At 41.9% G+C, this 15,625-nt stretch overlaps 1 long non-coding RNA gene across 1 annotated transcript; it reads left to right on the plus strand.

Annotated features, from left to right (window-relative positions):
• Positions 1 to 442: 442 nt before the first annotated feature.
• Positions 443 to 5,496, plus strand: LOC144588921 (uncharacterized). The gene is made up of 2 exons (XR_013544681.1): positions 443 to 3,707; positions 5,205 to 5,496. It is a non-coding gene; the product is annotated as an uncharacterized LOC144588921 (long non-coding RNA).
• Positions 5,497 to 15,625: the final 10,129 nt, after the last annotated feature.

The raw sequence follows: 15,625 nt of genomic DNA on the forward strand, positions 1-15,625 counted from the left end.
CTCTTGTCTGGCGTGCTTCCTGACTGACTAGGCACTTGCAGCTACACAACAGGGTAGACATTTTCCAGCTTAAGCAGCTCATTAGGCAAAACCTAATAGACATGTGGTGCAATTGGAAAAGGTTTAAATTGGCTTTTCTTCCTTGTGGCATCTCTAAGGGCAAGCCAGTTGAATACTACAGTGATTGCTTGGCTGGTGGAGGTTGAAGGCAACTTTTTTGACTCACTAATCAGTTCATGACCCAAGAGGATGTGTGAGCCTCAAAGGAGATCCTCCTCCCAACCTCTTAGGTCTCACAGCTCAAAAAGAGAAGTCTCTTTTACCAGACAAAGGCTCTGGGATGTACATAAACAATGTCTTGCTGATCCTACCACACTGCCTTGGCTATTTTGACCAGGAGCAACCAAGCTGTCTTCTACTGTTGTTAGCTGGTATAGAGAAGACATCTGTTAAGGTATATTTTTTCATTGCCTGAAAATTGATATATGTGTGTGTGTGTGTGCACAGAACAAGACAGATGACATCACTTCCTCTAGACCTGGCTGATGCAACTGCACTGCAATACTTGATGAACACACCTGAGTAGATGAGATCACCACTTTATGATTGGACAGACTAGGCTGGACTTATGTATAAAAGTAGTCAGAGTACACTGTTCGCTCTCTCCTCTATTACTCAATTTCTGCGTGTCACTCTGTCGGTTTGAACACTGTATGCTGATGCTGTTGATGATACAAAGCTGTATGTATGTCCTGTAAATACTGTAAATTATTTGTAAATACACCACCGAGAAAAAGCAGCATTGTGGTCGTTTATCTGCGCCGTACTCTGCTGTACTCTGCAAAGAAGAGATAAAGACGCACCCGAACCACACACGTTCCCGGGTACAGAGGTTATGGGCCCAGCACGCTCCCGCTGCGCAAGATAAAAGGTGGTGAGTAAACGTTGTGCAACGTGGGAAGAATAAATAAATGAAAAAAGAGGAGGAGAGCAGTGACAGCGAGACAGAAGCTAGTTCGTCTGTGGGGAAGGTACAGAGAACAAAAAGGCTTCAGAGAGACAGGACAATGGCAACATACAGCTCAGGAGTTGGTACTCTGGCTATAAACAGGCTAAATGAGCAGAACTATAAAACGTGGGCAGTAAAAGCCGAGATGCTGCTAAGGAAAGAGTCATTGTGGCGCTACATTATTAACCCCCCAGCGCAGCCCGATGATGAGGAATTGGAGCAGAGTGAGAAAGCTCTAGCAACTTTAGTGTTGTCCCTTGAAGATACCATTTTAGTTCATATACAGGGACTAACAACAGCCCGGGAGGTCTGGAATAGACTAAAAGGGATTTATCAGCGAGAAACAACTGGAACAAAAATAGCACTTACCAGAAAATTGTTCCAGTGCAGAATGCAGCCGGGGCAGAGTGCATCGGAGCACTTAAAAAATATGAAAGACATGTTCAATCAGCTTCAACTCATGAACGTTGTATTTCCCCAAGAGCAGCAGGTTTATATACTTCTTAGCTCGTTAAATGACTCTTATTCTATGCTGATAACAAGCTTGGAATCGTTAACAGATGCTCAGCTAACTTTGGAATATGTTTCGAGTAGAATTTTGCAGGAGGAACAGCATTTACAGGAAAGAAAAATGAATAAACGCCAAAGCCACGTGGAGGCTGGACGGGATGGATATCCGGAAGCCAGCAGACGTGCCGCGGAAGAACAAAGGGGGCGAGTCCTGATGACAAAAGCTTGCTTCTTGTGCGGTTCCACCAATCATCTCCGGAAAGACTGTGATGCAACAAGAAGTCCTCCAAACCATAGAGGTACAACAGGAAGTCCTCCAAATCATAGAGATGTGACCGGAAGTCCTCCGGACCATAGAGTCTACAGAAAAAAGGGCTCCAGGAGATTTCAAAGAAGAGACAACGTGGGACAAATCTCTTCAGTAACGAATGACACAAGAAGCAGCAACAAAACAGAAATGATTAGATGGCTGTTAGATTCTGGAGCTGCAGAAAATTTGTCTAATTCTTTAGAAATGTTTTCTTTTATAGGTAAATCTGATCTACGGCATGTGACGATGGCGAACGGCCAGCAGGTGGCGGTCAAAGGCAAAGGAACTGTGTACGTCTCTGCATTGAAAACTGAGATAAGGGAAGTCTATTACACTCCAGGTTTAGAATTTAACATTATTTCTATTGCGTCTTTGGTAGATCAGAAGTTTGCTGTAAGTTTTGAAAAACAGGAGTGTGTGATAAAGAAAGAGGGCACTTTAATTGCAAAAGTGAGGCAAGAAAATAAATTGTATTTCTTACAGAGCCAGGCACATGAAGGTGCAAACACATTGCAAGTGAACAGACCACAACATGATAATTGCATACACTTGTTGCATAGGAGGTTGGGTCATGCAAATTTTAGAACAATACAAAAGATGGAGCACTTAGCCAGGGATGTAAGTTTGAAGAAATGTCATAATTACCTGGACTGTGCAGTTTGCAAAGCAAGTAAAACATGTATAGCTCCAAAAGGAAAGAAAACTGAAAGAATTACTACTAGACCTTTTGAATTAGTGCATACTGATTTAATGGGACCATTCCCACCATCGCTAGGGGGAGCGAGATTTTGTATGGTAATTACTGATGATTTTTCGAGATTTTCTTTTTGTTATACGTTAAAGTCTAAGACAGAAGTTTTTGACACATTCAGAAAATGGTTGGTTGCAACAGAGAGAAAATTTGGCCTCAAGGTAGCTCAGCTACAAACAGACAGGGGCACAGAGTTTACAAACCACAGGTTTCAGAGGTGGTTGGAGAGTCTAGGCATTAGACACAGATTGACAAGCCCTTATAGTCCCTTTCAAAATGGTGTTGCAGAAAGAAGGAACAGAGTATTGCAGGAGATGAAAGACTCAATGCTTGCAGATGCTAAACTGCCACATGGGCTTTGGAGTGAAGCAATACTCACAAGTAATTTTATTGTTAACAGAATCTATTCTTCTGCCATAGATGAAACGCCATACTTTCTATTATACGGTAAGAAGCCATGTATGAAGTACTTACGCGTGTTTGGGTGCACGGCTTTTGTGCACATACCAAGACAGCTACGAAGAAAAGGTAAAAGTAAAACGAGAAAATTAATTTTTGTGGGTTATGAACCAAACAGCAAAGCTTACAGGTTTTTTGATGGTAACAGGGGCGTGATCATATCAAGGTCTGCTAGTTTCAATGAGGGTGAGAACTGGGACCAAGTACATGCCAATTCACAATTATACATTCCTCTGCACTCAAGAAGAAACCAAATTAGAAAGGCAGGAACACAGATGCGAGATGAGGAACCCTATGATGAAGATGCCACAGATAACGAGGCAGATGTCGATGAAGAAGAAGAAGCTACTGCAGAAGAAGAAGGGCCTGCTACAGATGATGAAGGAAAAGAAGATGAAGAACATGAAGCTCACACAAGTAGGCAGTCAGAGAATCAGACACATAGTCCCAGAAGGTCTCAGAGGGCTAACAAAGGGGTTCCACCACAAAGATATGGTTTGGGTGGTGTTACAGTATGTAATGTGTATGTTGAGCCTAAAAATTATAAAGATGTCTTAAAGCTACCTGATTTAGAAAAGAAGAAATGGATGGAGGCCATGGATGAGGAAATGAAGTCCATGAAGAAACACAATGTATTCTCTGAGACCAAACTGCCAGCAAAAAACAAGGTAATAGGATGTAAGTGGGTGTTTAAAAGGAAGTTACAAAATGATGGAAATTTCAGATATAAAGCAAGGTTAGTGGCACAAGGTTTCACACAGAAAAGATTTGAACATTATGACCAGGTTTTTTCGCCAGCAGTTAGGTCTGAAACACTAAGAGCTGCACTCACATTTGCTGCCGCCAAAAATTATGTGATTCACCATTACGATATTACTACTGCTTACTTGAATGCAGATTTAAAAGAAGAATTGTACATGGCGAAAGCACCAGGTTTCCAAGGTGACAAACCAGAATTAGTATACAGATTAAATAAATCCATTTATGGCCTCAAACAATCCGCCAGAAACTGGAATGACTGTTTACATCATGTATTGGTAAATTTAGGTTACAAAAACAGTCTGGCGGATCCTTGCATGTACACCAAGAAAGTAGGTAATGAGTTGAATGTACTGCTTGCTTATGTAGATGACCTATGTTTCATAACCAAAGACCACAGTCAAGTAGAGCTATTTGAAAGACAATTAAAAAAGAAATTTGAATTTAAAAGTCTGGGCCCCATACAAAATTACCTAGGCGTACAAATAAAGAAAACAGAAAAGGGGTTTGAGTTAAGCCAAGAACTAAAAATAAAACAAATGCTAGAAAAGTATAACATGGAAGAGTGCAAATGTGTAAGTACACCTATGGTAGTAGATTTTCAGAAAGAAGATGAAATAAGCAAAGAATTTGAGGACCAAGAGTTATACCACTCTGCAATTGGCAGTTTAATGTACTTGGCCAATTGGACGCGTCCTGACATTGCAGCGTCAGTAAACATCCTTAGTAGATATGTGGCAAATCCAAAAGAAAAACACTGGCAAGGTGTGAAAAGAATATTTAGATATTTAAAGGGAACGTGTAATTACCACTTAATATTGAAGGCATCAAAGAGTTTAAAGTTGTCAGCCTATGTAGATAGCGATTGGGCCAACGATGAAACTGACAGGAAATCAATGACTGGGTTTGTCGTCAGACTTGGAAACAGCATAATTGGTTGGAAGTCAAGGAAACAAGGGTCCGTGGCTACCTCAACTTCAGAGGCAGAATTTGCAGCTTTGTCTGAATTATGTTCAGAATTGATGTGGTACAAACAGTTAATAAAAGATCTGCAATGCAAAACTGATGACACGATAAAGGTAATGGAGGATAATACAACATGCATACACATGGCTAATTCTGATAGAATAAAGAGCAGAAGTAAGCATGTTGATATAAAATATCATAATGTGAGGGAAGCTATTAGAGAAAAGTTAATTGAGTTACAGTATTGTAGCACTGAAGAGAATGTGGCAGACATTTTAACAAAACCATTATGTGCTCAGAAACATGAAATGTGCATAGATGCAATGGGAATGTGTAATGTTTAATAAGTAACGGATTCATGCAATTCAAAATAGGGGGAGTGTTAAGGTATATTTTTTCATTGCCTGAAAATTGATATATGTGTGTGTGTGTGTGCACAGAACAAGACAGATGACATCACTTCCTCTAGACCTGGCTGATGCAACTGCACTGCAATACTTGATGAACACACCTGAGTAGATGAGATCACCACTTTATGATTGGACAGACTAGGCTGGACTTATGTATAAAAGTAGTCAGAGTACACTGTTCGCTCTCTCCTCTATTACTCAATTTCTGCGTGTCACTCTGTCGGTTTGAACACTGTATGCTGATGCTGTTGATGATACAAAGCTGTATGTATGTCCTGTAAATACTGTAAATTATTTGTAAATACACCACCGAGAAAAAGCAGCATTGTGGTCGTTTATCTGCGCCGTACTCTGCTGTACTCTGCAAAGAAGAGATAAAGACGCACCCGAACCACACACGTTCCCGGGTACAACATCCCACACAAAATGTCTGATCACGTGGGCTGTGTGTTGCTTCTTTCATTTTGTTTCCAAAAATGCCACATAGCCCCATGTCTATCCACATAATATTTACTCTGGTTCATTTTGACAGTGGGTGCTGCATAAGACCATAATCTTACTGGACAAAAGTACATGTTTGGAAGGCTTTGTAATTCTAGCATCCAAACATGTTATGTGATTGTATAGCCATGTGGATGTGATTAAGCATAAAATTTACACCTGATCTATAGCTCTCTTTGCAGCTGATATGTGAGCATCCTTACTGTAGCAATTTCACAGCAGCAGAAGGAAGAAGAGGTTGTTGATATCAGCATGCAAGTTTCCTCTTCCTTTTCCAGAAGTTAGGCACGGGGAAGCTTGTGCTTGTGTTTGCTATTGATAAATTCAAAAATCATTAAACTGGAATTTAAACCATCATCCGCCTTCATGCGCCTCAGCACTTAGCTGCTTCCACTCTTGTAAGAGGAATATGATTTCTCTTTTTAACTGAAGTGTATCTTATGCTAAGCAGTCAGATTAAGCATGGGGAGCTGAAAGAAACAGCTGAAAGGAGGAATTGCTGTAATAAATAACATTAATAATTTATTCCATCCAAGTCTTTTTCCCCCTAAATGAAATACTGGCCTGGGTGAAAAGCCCCCGAATAAGAACACAGATTGGTTTTTATAGGCCTCAGATTAAAGAAGGGAGATGCTAACCGGCTTATCTGCACTTCAATTTCCAGTCCTCTTGCTAATAGCAAACTCATTTAAGAACCTGCTATGTCACAGCCGATTGCCGATTCTTTTATTTCTTTCATTGTAGCTTGGGCGAGTTTTTTCCTTTTCTCACCACAATGGCAGCCAGCAGAGGGAAGAGCAGAAATGGCATGGTGTGTTTTCTTGACTTCAAATAATCAAGTAACAAGTTAAGAGGACATTTTGTCCATATTTCTCCATATTATTTGTTCTTTAAAAGTTAGAAAATCACAAAAGCTGTGTGGGAATTTGGCAGAAGAGGGCAGACATAAGGCTTCTTAGAGACTCCTTATGGCTCCCTGGCATTTTAGGGACTGGGAGGTAAATCAAATAGTGTTCTTTAATAGGACTGATCAGAAAGCACTTCCTTATCCTCTCATTATCCGTGTCACGGCCACAAAAGTGCAGAAAGGGCAGTTTCTCTGTATTTTTGCATTACCTGGAGAAATGCTAATGAAAGTTTTGCTTGTACACTTGTTTTTAAACCAGTTATGCATGGAAAACTAAAGAGGCCAGCCAATGAGTGTCTTGTCGACTCAAAGCCCTCAATTTTTATATCCCATACCAGGATTTGGGCTGGCTATAGGAAGGAAATATACTCTGCATATGCTCAGCAGAAGCAATATCCCCTTAATCCCCAGCTCCATGTGTCCGTGCATGTGGATGTCGGTGTGTGGGGTGGGTGTGTCCATGTTTGTGTGGGTGCAGGGTGGGCAGGTGTGTGTGCATGTGTCTGTGCATGTGTGCTGGGGCGGCAGGTGCATGTGTGTGCATGCACCCACACATACATGCGCATGCATACACACATATTCCTGTTCCTCCGGCCCTCAAAAACATTGAAAATGTCCGCTGTGGCCCTCACTGTAAAAGGTCTGGAGACCCCTGGTCTAGATCATGCTGAACAGGAGTGCTTTGAAGTGCAATATGTCATTTGATGCAATTTTTGGAAGGCTCTACCACAGAGGTCCCCAACCCCTGGTCCGCGGCCCGGTACCAGTCCGTGGCCTGAGCTGGACCGGGCCCCCTCACATGCACTCCCCCCAGCCCGTTTGCTCCTGCGTGTGAGAGCAAGCGTGCCCGCATGAGTGCTGCACTGGCCTTTCCACATGAGCACCCACCCGCCCGCACAAGTGCTGTGCCACCCTTTGCATATGCGCATGACCACGTATGCTCCTTCGTATATGCGCATGAGCACAGGGGGTACCTTGTCTTCCCCAACTGGTCCGCGGGGCTAAAAAGGTTGGCGACCACTGCTCTACCACACTGCACCTTAAGCAACTCTGTTAGCATGGTCTAGACCAGTGATGGCGAACCTATGGCACATGTGCCACAGCTGTGGCATGCGAGCCAAAAGTCGCCACATTGCTATTCCCTCCCCTGTAGCCAAACCGCAGCTACAGTGCTGGTGCTTTGATAGGCGGTGGGCCAGGATCCGGAGCAACTGGCGCTGGTGGCAGATCTGGAGTGGGGTCCTGAGGCACCACCATGCCCAGGATCCCCCTTCCGCCATCATTTCCGGTTCCACCACTTCCAGTTCCATTGTCACCACGGCCTGCTGTCCGCTGTCCCCCCCCCCCCCCAGTTTGGGCACTCGGGCCCAAAAAGGTTTGCCGCCACTGGTCTAGACTGATCTTCTTTCCCTTTAAAGGGAAAGAAAAAAACACACCAATCCCCTGTCCCGTCTCCTCTGCCTAAGCTACTTAAAATTTTTAGAAACAGAAATCTTCCTTCCCTTCTTCCCATGGAGAGGGGAAAAAAGCTTTCCATTTCATATTAATTATTGCTAACTGACACACTGTATCAGCCCTTTCAAAGCATTGCTGATTCATTAGTAACCATTGAAAAGAAATAGAAAACTTCATATCTTTCCCCTTCTGCAGGGGATTGGGAAGGAAGTCTTCCATTTCTCAAGATTGCTAAGTGGCTTAAGCAAAGGTATAGTTTAAGCCATCTGCTTTGGTTCAGTTCTAGCAACCACACACACTGGCATCAAGTCAAAATAAGATAATCCTACTTGCACAAAAGACCCTCCCAAAATAGTAGGCTCTGACAGGAACCCAAATGTTGTGCAGGCTGCAATCAGAGCCAGGCTTGTTTGCAATGTCACATAAATCATGTGGGCATCAGGAAGAATGAATTAGACCATCCTCAACCCAGAACAAACCATGGGACAAATGCCCATCTAGTCACTCCCTCAGTTACTGATTGCAATCATATTAGTGTTTGTATATGGTTTTTGGTAACTTACTGTGGCTAATTGCAACTAATTGATGCAGTTTGAAGGTGCATCACATTTGCACAACGGAGCAGGTGACGAAGGACAAGACCAAGTGCATATACTGTACTCTGCAATCACAGTGAAGCGGCAGTTTATAGGAGTAAACAGAATATGAGTAAAAACGATGCAGAATCATTATACTTATTAAGGCTGAACGATAATACATCCAAGAAACTTGGAAATGTTTCAGGATGTTTCATAATTGGAATAATAAACAAATATAATTTTAGAACACTTAACTAATTGTTAACTGACTCATTTCCTTCTGAATAGCATATGGCTGGTTAATGTATTTAATCTCTGACCTACCTTTGCTCCTACTGATATTGTTACCGTTTTACAACCAGAACGGTCTCTTAGGGATTATAAAGCTAATGCAAACATGAGTCTCTGGGGATTACAGAGCCTTTTGTCTGTACTGAAACACCAGGAAATCAGTAGAACAATGTAAAGTCTCCAGTAGAAGGGGCAGAGAATTTAGATTGAGTTTATTGTTTTAAGAACTATTCTAAAAAAGAATACAACACCTGAACCTGTTGGCTCGGACAGCAGTGTAGTCCTGGCCATAAAGATGACCAACAAGGACAGAATAGCAGAGGGAATAAAACTGGCAGAAGGGAAAGTGATCATGTGAGTTGCATCACCAGAACCTGAAACATTAATAGAAAAGACCTAAAGAATACCCCAATTCTTGAAGTGCATTGTCAGAATGATTTTAATCCTCTTGTACAGCATGATTTCAGTCAGTTGGCTATTAGCTTGTGTTCATGTACTTATCTTTGTTTACTTGTATTGCTCCAAATTTATTATATCCAAATTTAATGGTGAAAATGTTATTAATTATAGCTATAAAAATTAAGAAAATTCTTGAAAAGCGAAGGAAGGGGATTAGATCCAGTTGATATGAAATTGCAACAGCAATGTAAATGGAAAGCAATAATTTTATGAGATCCAATAAACGTGATTTTGGATTTGAGTTCTAAATATTCTCAAAAGTAGATCGTTGTTGTTATGGGCTGTCAAGTCACCTTCAACGTATGGCAACCCTATGAACGAGTGACCTCCAAAACATCTTGTCACCAACAGCCTTTCTCAACTCTTGTAAACTATGGCTTCTCTTAGTCAACCCATCTCATGTTTGGTCTTCTTCTTTTCCCGTTGCCTTCAACATTTCCCAGCATTCCCAGCGGGATCCAGCTCTCATAATAAAGAATAATGTTACTGGTTAGTTCTCTGCTGCCAGCACATTTGCTTAGCAAAACATGTACATTCTCCTGATGATGACAGCAAATTTGTTGTCACTAGGAGTAAGTATAGTTATGTCATACTTTGGAATTAATAACCAAAGTATTTTAAAAATACATTATTTAAATTTGGGTGTGGGGAGGCATTTTTCCAACAGCAAGGTCAGTGATACATAAAAATAATCAAGGGGCTAGATTTTTTTTTTAAAAAATGTTGCAATTTTGGCACATAGAGTCACCAGGGACCTTTACTCTACAAGTCTTTTACTTAATTACAAACTGAAATGCAAAGGGACTGAACGCACAAACTGAAACAAGTATTGAACACTGGGCAGAAAAAATGGATTAATATTGCAATAACGGCAAATGAAACTCCGGAGATCATTTTCTAGGCCTGCGAAATAAAAGTTCTTGTAACCATGTCTTCAAGAAAAGATATAAAAGTTGAAAAGTAGAAGTTGCAGGCTTGATCTCCATGTGAGAAGCCTTCTGGAACATGAGGGGGAATTAATATTTTCACCCTCTTAGATTCTTAAATGGTGAAAAATATGCCCTGATGTGAATTTTTCTATAGATGAAGTACAATGGGCTCTCTGTATCCTTGGTCCTGTTCTGCAATCTTCAGATCAGCACCGAGATGATCAACAAATTGGGACGCTATCCCAGGGACCTGCAAGCTTAGCATTCCTTTATTAATTTTAGGTATTTGGAATACAGAAGAGCTAAACTCCAAAATTTGCTGAGGTAAATGTTCTGGTGCCCCTAGTGAGCCATCCGCCTTGCCCCAACCCCTTGGGGGGCCTGATGGAGAATTCTGTACCCAGTCAGTCACAGACAGGGAAGAACCGGCACCATGTGGTGAGGAGGAATGGGGAAGAGATGAGATATACCTGGGGAAGGGTTGGACTTTTTGCATCCTTACATGCTGCCTCTAGTGTATTTAGTTGGGAGGGACCTTTCTGGGTTGGGGTGATGGTCAGCCTGTCCAACACTAACCAATTGCTCCCTCCTGCTTCTGAATTCAAAGAGAATCCTGTCTCTCTGGTCTGTCTTTTTCTCCTTTTCTGTTGTCTGTGAGTCCCTTGAGACTTGTTGCTACAAGCAGTCATGTTTTTGTCAGTTTGCTGTTTGATCTGATCAACTGTAAGTACATGAAACTTTATTCTTTCTACTGCTAATGTCTCAGAGTGAGTTACTGAGACTGTAAGTGCCAGTTAAGGAGAGAAAAAAGGGATGGTGCCCAAGGTGGTATAGTGGATAGAGCGATGGACTAGGACTATGGAGACCATGGTTTGAATCCCCAGTTGGCCATGGAAACTCACAGAGGGAGTGGAACTGGCAAAACAACTACAGTACTTAAATACCCCAGTTGTAGAAATGTGCATTGATTCAGAGTAGTTTGGAGGACTGGGCCTACAGGTGTTGTGCAGGTGTCCTGGATTTTCACTCTGCCTCCTCCCACAGATATCCCATCAGAAGCAATACTGTGGACTTCCCTGCCCCACCTTCTCCATTGAGTGAGTTCCCATAGGAGGAGGAGGGTTGCGAAATCTGTAGACTCAATCCTCTGAAATGCGCCAAACCAATGAACTGTGGTAAGTGTCCATTCTCTACTCACTTACTTTGAAAGCCCATCAAACTTGTGTCATCAAGTTCTGACTTGATGGCAAAGAAATACAAAAACTATCTGGGGAACTTGTAACTACGCTCTGCACTGCAAATCCCCGCATTTCTGCTGTGGAGCCAGAGGAATTAAACCAGAAATTCAGAATTCTGCTACAGGAAGTAGATAGGGACCAAGGTTGATTGGCCAGGTAGGGGATAAAGGAAGGGAAGGAGGAGGAAGAGGAGATTAATAGCTCATCAAAGACCACGGAGACAGAGGAGGAAGAAAATGGGGGGGGGGTGAGAGGAGGTGCTGATCCCTGTCTTTTGTGCCACTGGGAAGTTGGAGCAGTAGCATTCTGTGAGGCTTTCCATTGTCCTAACAACTTACTCCTGTAAATGTGAATGATTGCTATGTCCAAGTCAACTACTTTGGTTTGAAAAAAGGAACCTCACATTGAAGAACAGGATATTTGAATTCCCCTTCAAAATGTTGACAGCCAGTCCTTGTACTGTAAGAGAAGCACGATTTGACAGAGATATGTTTTTCCTGCTATATGAAATGTCAGTTTTTCCTGCTATATGAAAGCAGTGCAGGATCACACGCTGACATACTTTTCTTCTGGGAGACCCGCCAATGCAAAAAAATCTTGCACACCCACATTCATTACAATTTTAGAAACCAGTTTTTCACTTGTGTCATTCAAGATTAATGGGACAGTGGCACTTTTTTTAAAAAAAATGGTCCTCTTTTTGAAAGAAAAGGAAAGAAAAAGGATACAATGATCCACTAGAGTTTTGTCAAAGGGAACTTGATGGGCTCACAATTCACATTTTGGATATACTACTCTTCTAGTCATGCAAGTGGCATTCCTATCTTACACAATAACACAGCACAGGTAGTCTTTAAAGGCCGTCCAACTATAACACATTGTGATTCACTTACTGTTCTATGCAGTTGTTTGCACAATACAACTACTAAGCTTTGTTAGTGCAGTAGAGTGATGGCTTTCTCCAGCTTGAATTTCTTAGCTTAAATTGGAAAAAGACTGTACAGATTTTACATTCTACTCAAGACATGCCACCTGTTTCAGGGAGGAATTTTTTTTTTGTCACACATTTCCTTCTGCGTGGGATATCTGATGCACAGTGGCAAAATTACAGTCTCAGATCATGCCACTATCACTATGGTGTTAACTTTCATCCTTCTCACTACCCCTGCAGTTACTGAAAAATTAAAACTAACAACCATGCACAGAGAAAATAGTCAGCTGCTGCTAGTCTTTGGGATATACCCAAAACAGTATTGAAGGGTCTAATGAATAAACTCTGTTTATTCAGGAAAGCTCAATATTTTTTCAATACTATCTTTTATTTCGATCCCAAAAGCCCAATACTCAATATACTACAAAACACAAGATCTAAGTCCACATGCATGCCTTTGATTTGTAAATGCCTTACTCTAGGCTCTAGAAATTGAAAAAAATTCAATACTCCCCTAATTTACACATACTAATACTACAAATAAAGGGGAAAGGCCACGGCCTACTAGACAGGCCACTCTTGGATATTCAATTCAGAGGCAGCTAATGAGGTCTGCCAAAACCAGTACACCAAAACAGAAAATTGGAAGGCCCACAGAAGCTAAAGCTTGCAGGCTTTCTTGATGTCCTCTAATTGTAATGCCTTTTAAGTAAATTGAGGAGATCAAGGAAGCTATCAAGTGCCTACAATACAGAAGCTATGTGGCTGGAATCCCGTTAGTGTAACTACATGATGTGAGCAAGGAGCAGCAAAAGAGGCTGTGCCACCCCTCAGTTGTCCAAAAGGGAAAGTTGTCTAGAAAAGGGAAAAGAGAAAGAGGCATCAGACAATGTGCGGAATAGAAGAAGAGATGGAAGGGTTAAAAGTGGTCGAGAAAAAGGAGAAGTTAGAGGTAAGGAGGGAAAGGAGATAGAGACGTCAGAGACACACGAGATAGACGAGGAGTTAAAGGTCTGCGAGGGGGGGAGGAGGTAGAAGGAAAAAAGGGGGTGAAGAGCCGGCTGAGGGGGTTCAGAAGAGAGTGGATGTTTTCCTCACAACGGAGGAAAATGGTCAATCAAGAGAAACGGAAAAGACTGTATTATTTGATGATGAGTGGAGAGAGTCAGAACCATATAATCCGAAAGTATTTAAAATACTTTACTTTACTTTAATTACATTTATACCCCGCCCCTCTAGACCAGGTCTACTTGGGGCAGCTTACATACATAAAAATATTACAAACAAAGTCTTAAAGCATTAAAAACATTAAAATATCAAAATTTTAACAATTATATAGAAGCCTTGCCAAGATGGAAAGATTAAAGGAAAGGTGAAGATAGTTTAATTGACTGGAGGGAAAGCCTGCCTGAAAAGCCATGTTTTCAAGTTGTTTTTAAAAACATCCAGCAAGGGTGCCAGTCGAATTTCTGTCGGGAGGCTGTTCCAAAGCCGAGGGGCCACTGCCAAAAAGGCCCAGTTTCTTGTTCTTTCATTCCGGGCCTCTCTCGGCGTTAGGCCCCTCAGCCATCCCTGGTGGCTTTGTTGGGTGATTCGGGTAGAACTAGGTGGGAGAAGACGCTCTGCCAGGTATCGAGGTCCCAAACCATTTAGGGCTTTATACGTCATCGTTAATACTTTGAAGTCAATGCGGAAATGAATGGTCAGCCAATGCAGAGCAGCCAGGGTGGAGGAGATATGCTGATATTTCCTCACCCCACTAAGAAGCCTGGCTGCTGCATTCTGAACTATTTGAAGTTTCTGCATCAACCTCAAAGGCAGCCCCACACAGAGTGTGTTACAATGGTCTAATCTAGTGATTATGAGTGCATGGACTAGAGTGGTGAGGGCCCCCCTTTCAAGATACGGTCGCAGCTGGGCAATCCACCATAGATGGAAATAGGCGGAGCGGGCCACGGACGCCACCTGGGTTTCCATGGTAAGTGCCGGGTCCAGATGTACCCCCAAGCTGCGAACTTCACTCCTTGCAGTGAGGGTCGTTCCCCCCAAAGGAGAGGGAATCACCCAGACTGCTAATGGAGGAACCACCCACCCTCAAGACCTCCGTCCTGTCTGGGTTCAGCCTCAGTAAAGATTTAAATAAAGAGTGTAAACAAGAAATAGTTGAGAAGGGGAAAAAAGGAGGAAATATCCCAGGAGGTGTGAAATAAATAATAGAAGGGTTACAGCCGGAGGAATGGACAGTGATGTTATTGTGGGATTGTTCACCCAACAAATTATCATTTAATGAACCTGTTGATGATGTTAATGAAAAACAGACATGTTATATAAATAAATCTTTATTTAATGAGGTTCCCTTACTGTCATTTCATCCATCCAACGAGGAACTGTCAAAGATAATAGACGAACCCTTTCACACATGAGTATAAAGGGTGATGACATCATCAACCTGTGATGTTACTCTTTGATTTGATTTGATTTAAAGATTCCCATCCCCTCTTATGCTCACTTGAGATCTTTTTTGACCTTGGGAAGACCTTGAGAGTTGTGGGATCAGGTGATCTTTTAATATCAAAAAATTGCCACTGGATCACTGCCAATGGTTCCAATCCCAGCAGTGATCTGGAGCTGATTTTCAAATGTTTAAGATTTCACTTCACCCTGAGGCTCCCAATGCTTTCACTTAGTCAAAAAAGTTCCCTAAGGAGCCTCAGAACCTGAGAGAGGGTTAGGAACTTTAAACTAAACGGAACTAAACTAAACTAAACTAAACTAAACTAAACTAAACTAAACTAAACTAAACTAAACTAAACTAAGCTCAGCTCATACACCAAAAAGACTAGACACCAAAACACAACAGGAAGAATATAGTATACGCAGTCCAATGCAAAGAGAAGTATTCGGAACTCAACATTGGAGAAATCAAACAGCCACTAAACGGGAGAATGGCCCAGCACAGGAGGGCCTATGGCTCAGGATCACAAACAGCAGTGTCCCTTCATTTGAAGGACAAAGGACACTCATTTGATGACCAAGATGTACTCATTTCAGACAGAGAAGATAGGTGGTTTGAGAGAGGGGTCAGGGAGGCCATACATGTGCATATAGAAAATCTGTCACTCAACAGGGATGGAGGCTTTAGATACAATCTGTCCCCTATTT

Source organism: Pogona vitticeps, chromosome 4 (genome assembly GCF_051106095.1).
Source record: "Pogona vitticeps strain Pit_001003342236 chromosome 4, PviZW2.1, whole genome shotgun sequence".
Taxonomy (NCBI): Eukaryota; Metazoa; Chordata; class Lepidosauria; order Squamata; family Agamidae; genus Pogona; species Pogona vitticeps.